The sequence below is a fragment of the Symphalangus syndactylus genome, chromosome 15, assembly GCF_028878055.3.
Source record: "Symphalangus syndactylus isolate Jambi chromosome 15, NHGRI_mSymSyn1-v2.1_pri, whole genome shotgun sequence".
Taxonomy (NCBI): domain Eukaryota; kingdom Metazoa; phylum Chordata; class Mammalia; order Primates; family Hylobatidae; genus Symphalangus; species Symphalangus syndactylus.
Genome location: NC_072437.2, coordinates 31651710 through 31660000, shown reverse-complemented (window position 1 = coordinate 31660000; position 8291 = coordinate 31651710). Strand labels below are relative to the sequence as shown.

The 8291-nt window shown below is 35.7% G+C and overlaps 1 pseudogene; it reads left to right on the top strand.

Annotated features, from left to right (window-relative positions):
• The first annotated feature begins 6514 nt into the window (after window positions 1–6514).
• On the top strand, window positions 6515–7849 carry LOC129463973 (peroxisome assembly protein 12-like; annotated as a pseudogene).
• The last annotated feature ends 442 nt before the right edge of the window (window positions 7850–8291 follow it).

Genomic DNA, 8291 nt, shown 5'->3' with positions numbered 1-8291 from the left:
CTGCCTCAGCCACCCGAGTAGCTGGGATTACAGGCACACGCTACCACGCCCCGCTAATTTTTTGTATTTTAGTAGAGACGGGGTTTCACCATGTTGGCCAAGATGGTCTCAATCTCCTGAGCTTGTGATCTGCCCACCTCGACCTCCCAAAGTGCTGGGATTACAGGCGAGAACCACCGAGCCCAGCCATAGTTAGAAATTTTAAGCAAAATCCCAGTTGTAGCTTTTGAAGCTTAAACACATGCATATTAAACTCATACATACCATGTAAAAAATAGTAATCAAGAAACATATTTGAAAAAAAAGGAGGTTTTTACCAGTTGCAACTAAAATAACTAAAACATTATTACACCAAATAGGGATGTGTAGTCTCAACAGTAAATCAGAATAGATAAGATAACCTGAAATAAATGTAAAAATTGGTTATTTATGAAACAAAGAAACAAAAATTAGAAACAAAAAAGCTCTTAAACCTGGCAAAATTATTTTTCACTTTTTGGCCTAAGGGTGAATATAAGATATTCTTTATAAAATGTTTAGGCATTTTATATTTGGTATCTATATAAGATATGTAATATATAATATTATCATTAATAGTACTAATAATATTATTAATTATAGATAATATATCGAATATATAAGATATTCTTTATAAAATGTTCAGACATTTGGCATTGCCATGGTTCTGAATTTGCTGATGTGCCAAAACAAATATAGTTACTTTGGCTGTTACATAAATTAAGAAATGATATTTTTATTTTTATATGTATGCTGTTTGTCCAAATTTTTATCAAATCTTTTTTGATAATATTATCGACATGTTTAAATTATAATAACTTCTCTTTGGCAATAGAGATAAATTTAACATTCTAAAATTAAAACACTTGTTCAATTTATTATCAAAATGGATAACTCTTTACAAAGTAGGATGGAAGATTTTTTTATGATAGGCTTACCTGTTTCTTCAGTGGAATATGACTGAAGACAAATACCCAAGTTTATAAAATTAGAGTGCACTTCATATAAAAGAGGAAATGACTCCAAAATTTTAATCTTGTAGTAAATCAACATTAAATATTGAATTTCCCAATACGTACTCATAACCAAGTTGCAATGGACTGAATGTACCCCCATCTCCCTAAATTCATATGTTGAAACCCTAATCCCAGTATGATAGTATTTGGAGGTGAGGTTCTTAGGAAGTAATCAAGCCATGAGAGTGGAGTCTTCGTGAATGGAATTAATGCCCTTATGAAAGGAAACCAGAGAGTAAACTGGCTCCTTCTGCCATTTGAGGACACAGGAAGAAGTTTTATAAACCAGAACTGGGTCCTCACCAAGAACCTGGACACTGCTGATGCTCTAACTTCCAATGTCCAGAAATATGAGAAAAAAAAGTTTGTTGTTTAAGCCATCCAGATTCTAGTATGTTATTATAATAGCCTGAGCTTAGTAAGACAAAATGGAAGACTAATATAGAAGGGACATTTTTCAAAGCTTGAAACATTTCTCATTTCTTTGTCTTCTTGGTAATTATTTTCTAATTGGTTTTTATGGACTTTGCTTTTATTATAATAGATCAGTTTTCCCTTAAGGCCTATATGAATTATGTATGACTTAAATATAGAAGTATATAAACACAAGCAAAATTTTGGAACAGCAAAATTGTAGGAATAAAAGTTAAGTATTGGAGACTGAAATTTTTTTCTTCTTTCGGTTTATAGTTCAATAGGTAATCCTAGAGAGGCTACTTCAACAATAGGTAGACACTATATTTTTAAAATAACTTTTAATGATAATTGTCTTGTAAAAAATTTTTGAAAATCTTAATATCCCAAATAATGCATATTTAAGCTCTTTTTGCCCCCGAGCTTCATTAGCAAAACTATACTCCAAAAATAGAGAAAAGTTAAAAATTTGGACACATGCTGAGTTCATAACCTAGGTCACATGAAAGAGCAGGACTAGGTTAGAAGGCCTGGCAAAAATTGTGTTAGAAGAATTTTTAACTTTGTCCCTGGGCTTAGAAATGAGCCTAAACTTGTTGCTTTTATTTATTTTTTGCTTATTTATGTATTTATTACATATTTCTACATTTGTGTGAGAGACTGAATCAAAATACAGATTTGTCCCTAAGAAGCAGTGGTTTAAAATAATAAAAATCACAATTCTCTTTTATGCTGCTTTGTGCTGTATTAACTTTTATGTAAGTCAGTTCAAAAGTCAGAAACTTATGTGAGTTCTGTTGCTTCTTAATACCATTTGCTATTATTACCTTTTTGATTTATCTATATACTCAATATCATACTTCAATAACAACATATGCTAGCTTCAAGATAAAAAATATTATATATGATCCTCAAACTATTAAATATGCATTATCAATTTTAAATACTTCTTCTTTGAAGATACTAAGGCTCAAAAAAATTAAAGAAGTTTCCAAAATGGAACACTTAGGATAAACATGTGTGTTTCTACCCTAATGTATATCTGCCTTCTGTTATGTATAATTTTCTTCTTCAGAATGCTGCTGTGTACATTATTTAACTAGAAATATTTTAGCAATGGTTACTTCATCTACCTGCTTAGGTATAGCTCCTTTAAAAAGTCAGTGTTTTTAAAATTTGAGACTTTATAAAATCACTATTTCTCACTGAGGATTATGACAAATTTGAAATACAGCCTATAACTAACAGCTTACATAATCAGATATAATAACAGTGTAATAAAAAACAATCTTCACATGTTTTATAAATTAAGTGTAGTTTGGAAAATTTCTGCCATATTCCTTGCTGCCCATTATTTGTTTACTCTGTTTTGTATCTCTCCTGTTCTCTCCACTAGTCTTGCATCAAAGTCAATTATTTTCAATGTTACAGTTTTCCTTTTATCCCCATTGAGACTTTATAGGCCAGGGCCTTTACACATTTTTTTCATAAGTTTTGCTATGTATTTTGTTATTTCTATTACCTCATATACACAAATGCAAGAGGTCTGTTTCTTCTTTACTGAATTATCTTCACATTTGCTGCTTATTTCAGAGCTTTTCTGATGGAAGAAATTTGCCTCCCATGCTTTTGTAAGAAACATATTGACTGCTATGTAAAACTGCTTTTTTTTTAATTCTGTAGGTAATTCTTATTTATTAGGAAATGCCACTTTGAGCAGGAGCAACAAGGTGAAAAATTATCCCTTTGCTACCTCTCAGTAATATTATTTAAGTTTATTTTGTCAATTTATCTTTGATTTCCCCTTCTTGTATTTCACTGGCCTCAAATACACCCAGAAATGTCCTTTCCACCCATACAAATTCTTCTCTGCCATCGAATTACGACTCAGGTATGTCAATTTTTGGAACAAGCAGTTCCTCAGCCCTTGAACTTGAATAGAGCTCTTCATCTTATAAATGCCAGAGGAATTACTTTCAGACTAATTCATGTGGAACTGATTCTTGGGAAATGTCTTTTGTTCACATTTTGCTATTGTTTTGATATAATTAATCTCCTGGACTGTTCTTTAATTTTGTATATTTGTCTTGTTTCTATAGAGGGATGATGTTTTCTTTTCTGAGTGAATAGAAAAGATTCAGTTCTGTAGTCTTTGGAATCAAACAGCACTTTGCCTTTTAAAATCATTTGTCTGATAATATTTATGGACTATGTTTTGGGTACCTGAGATGTAACACAAGGGAAAGGACTTATTTTTTTTGAGACAGATTCTCACTCTGTTGCTCTGGAGTGCAGCGGCGCAATCTCGGCTCACTGCAACCTCCACCTCCTGAGTTCAAACAATTCTCCTGTCTCAGCCTCCCGGGTAGCTGGGATTACAGGTACACACCACCATGTCTGGCTAATTTTTTTTTTTTTTTTGAGATGGAGTCTCCCTCTGTCGCCCAGGCTGGAGTGCAGTGCCATGATCTCAGCTCACTGCAAGCTCCGCCTCTTGGGTTTACGCCATTCTCCTGCCTCAGCCTCCCAAGTAGCTGGGACTACAGGCACCCAGCTAATTTTTTGTATTTTTAGTAGAGATGGGGGTTCACCATGTTAGCCAGGATGGTCTTGATCTCCTGACCTCGTGATCCGCCCGCCTTGGCCTCCCAAAGATCTGGGATTACAGGTGTAAGCCACCACGCCCATCCCTAATTTTTGTATTTTTAGTAGAGATGGAGTTTCACCATATTGGTCAGGCTGGTCTCGAGCTCCTGACCTCAGATGATCCACCTACCTCGGCCTCCCAAAGTGCTGGGATTACAGGCGTGAGCCACTGCGCCCGGCTGCATCAGGACTTTTTGCATGTGTTCTCTGAAGTAATCACAATTAAAATTACATGATCAACTGTATATTCATGTTTTCTATCTAGTTCCCCAAATTTTGTAAGCCAAACGTGGGGATAGTATCTTTCATTTATCACTGTAATGTCAGTGCCTAGACTGTACATGATGAGTAACTACCAATATCTGTTGCATGTACAAAGGTAATAATACTGGAAGCTTAATAAACATTTCCTGAGGGTGAAAAATGGGAAAAACTACATATAGAGAAAAAGAGAAAAAGTAACAAGTTAAATATATTTTTGAAGTTCATATTCTTAATGGGGGAATTTAATCTTCATCTGGGAGAAAAATATTTTCTAAATATTACATAATCTAACAACTATCAAAATATCCTGGTAACACATTAGAGATGGGTAGAGCTAAAAGCAACTCATCTGGATGAAAAGAAAATACACTAGTCCAAAAAAGATATGCTGTAGGTTTTGCTGAAAGTATATATATTGTAAACAGAAAATTAAAATCAATGTTAGTTGGTAAAAAAATAAAAATTGGGTATTATTTTACTTAAAATTTGAGTACTATTTTCTTGTGGTAGTTTGCATAAGGTTTTCTTTTAGTTTTCGCAGACATAGAACACCTTCAAGTGGTTTAGATTAGTTTTCTCATCTACTAAAATTTTTCAATACTGAAAAGAAAATCCCCAAATTTTAATTTAGCAATGTATTTTGTGGCAAACTCAACTTTTTGTTGTATTTATAGAAGAGGTAAATAAATTGAACTGTGAGCTAAAAACCTTAAATTATTATTCAGTTATAAATTGGCTTTAATTGGTTGATTGCTTTCATATTTATATTTAGTAGAAGACACTGTTGTTGTATTTTGAATGCAAACTTTGTTGATGATATAAAAGGCCACATTGCTTTTTACCATATTTTGCAATATTATCTTTGTGTTATTCAAAATAATACATGAAAAGCAAAGCTAAATGAATTCAGGAATTAAAATATATGACTAAATGGGTTTTATACTTATAATTTGTACCCCATCTTTATAAAAATTGTGATAAATACTGAAATATATACAATTAAAGGAGAAACAGTCACTGTTCAGGAAAATGTAATAAAGTATCTTTACATTTCTGAAAAGTATAATATGAAAGGTGAAGTTTCATGTTCAGGCCTCAGGCTAACTTCCTTTGAGTTTGAGAAGGGTCAGAGTGTACAAGAGGATGAAAAGAAAGGGCACTCCAACTGGGAGGGGAAAGTACGAACAGCAGCAGTAACACAAGGAACAGTCAGGATTAGCTAGTGTCTGCGATGTGAGCACTGATGAACATATGACCAGAAATGTTGAAAATATCATAACTGTTTGGTGAGATTTATATTACTGTGGCTCTATGATACTTTATTTGCCTCATTTAAATGCAAAAAAGTCAAAATATCTCTTTTTGCTTGAGAAAGAAGAAAAGCCACTCCATATAATATATAAATATTGGCCATGCACGATGACTCACACCTGTAATCCCAGCACTTGGGGAGGCTGAGGTGGGCAGATCACTTGAGGTCAGGAGTTCAAGACCAGCCTGGGCAACATGACCAAACCCCGTCTCTACTAAAAATACAAAAATTAAACAGGTGTAGTTGTGCAAACCTGTAGTCCTAGCTACTTGGGAGGCTGAAGCATGAGAATTGTTTGAGCCCAGGAGGCAGAGGTTGCAGTGAGCCAAGCTTGCTCCACTGGACTCCAGCCTGAGTGATAGAGCAAGACTTCATCTCAAAAAAATGTTATATATATATATATATATATATGTATAACATGTTATATATAAATAATATATAATGTATAGAAATATATAACATGTTATATGTTATATAACATGCATATATAAATAATATATAATGTTATATATGTTATATATAACATGCATATATAATAAAATATAAAACATGTTATATATGTTATATATATTTATATATAAAACATGTTTATATACATATATATCATATTCTTTGCTCCTCATCTGGGGTCAGTGAGCAAGAGTGGGCACTGGCGGGGATACTCAAAGCAGAGAGCTGGAGCCAGTCCTTGTGTCTGGGACTCACACTGGCACTTCTGAATCCTCAGAATCCGCTGGCTTTTGAGCTCTCATGATTTGGTGGCGGGAGTGGGATTCCCGGTTTGCAGCTCCAGAGGATTGTGCTCCTTCCCTGATACATGTCCCACACAGCCATGTTCTGCCCTGAGATGCAGCATTTGATAACTTACCCCCTTACCACATTACCACTTCCACCCACGTCTGGGTCAACTTTATTCTTAACCTCCTTGAGACTGCCCTCCACCTCGAGAACAGATCTTTTTTCCCCAGTTCATTGAGTTTGGAGTTTTGGATACCATGCAGAAAGTTTACCTTTAAGACTGAGCACACTTTTGATACCCTTCCTCCCCAAAACGTTCATGCTCACGACTTTGTGGGAAAAGTGAAAGCCAGTACACACAGGAAACTATGGCTGAACACAGGCTCATCACGACTGCTTCTGTGGCTGTTGACCAGCCATCCATCTTTGTGGTGGTGGCACAAGACAGTTTAATGACAGCAGTGAGACTTGCTCTTCAGCATGTGTTCAAGGTTCTTGCAGAATCACACCCCACCCTCTATGGCTTCTTGTGGAGGTGGTTTGATGAAATCTTTACTCTGCTACATCTCCTGCTCCAGCAGTATTATCTGTCTAGAACCAGTGCCTCATTTTCTGAAAACTTTTGTGGCTTAAAGAGAATAGTAATGGGGGACACTCACAAGTCTCACAGATTGGCTAGTGCTGGTCTCCTAAAGAAGCAGCTTTGGAAATCAATTATGTTCCTGGTTCTTCTTTTCTATCTGAAAGTGAAGCTAGAGAAGCTGGTTTCTAGCTGAGAAAAGAGGATGAATATTCTATTCATCCCCCTTCTTCCAACTGGAAACGATTTTGCAGACCCTTCCTGGCAGCCTACCCATTTGTTAACATGGCCTGGGAAGGATGGTTTCTTGTACAACTTCAGTACATCCTAGGAAAATCTCAGCATCACTCACCACTGCTGAAGCTGGCTGGAGTTCAGCTAGGTCGACTGACCATTCAGGATATACAAGCTCTGGAGCATAAACCAGCTGAAGCCAGCATGATACAGCAATCAGCCAGCAGTGTTAGTGAAAAGATAAAGTTAGCTCTGAAGAAAGCTGTGAGGGGTGTTGCCTTATCCCTGTCAACTGGCCTTTCTGTCCATGTATTCTTCTTGCAGTTCCTTGACTGGTGGTACTCATCTGAAAACCAAGAAACCATCAGGTCGTTGACTGCCCCGCCTACCCCACCACCACCTGTCCACCTAGACTATAACTCTGATTGTCCCCTCTTACCCAAAATGCAGACTGTGTGCCCCTTGTGTTGTAAAACCCAGGTGAATGATACTATTCTTGCCACTTTTAGCTATGTGTTTTGTTATGGCTGTGTGTTTCATTATGTGAGGAGTCACCAAGCTTGTCCCATTACAGGTTATCCAACAGAAGTACAACATCTGATTAAATTCTACTCCCGTGAGAACTGAAAAACAAAATTACATAAAATACTTTATGAAGAACCAAAATAATTATTGGATTTCAGATTTCAAATGAAATATTTCTAGTTAAATTATTGTATTAGTACAAGATAATCACAGTTGTTTGCCTTTTAGTGACTGGAATACAGGGAATTGGTTAGACTTTTGTTTGAAAGCAGAAAGAAAGATAGATGATTGAAACAGTAAGCAGCCACCATCCACTGAGCAGCAACAAAAATGAGAAAGTGAGGTCACCAAATATTAGTGGTTGGAGAAAGGGTCCCATTGACCTATATCCTGGATTCAGTCCACTGAAGAGGCAGAGCTGGCTCACACTGGGGTCTCTCTGATGAAGTTCAACGTATCTGATAATTGAATTGCAAAACATAGAGTGAAAAAACACCAAACAAACCTGGAAGCTAGGGAAATGCTGACAGACCTAAAACCAAGA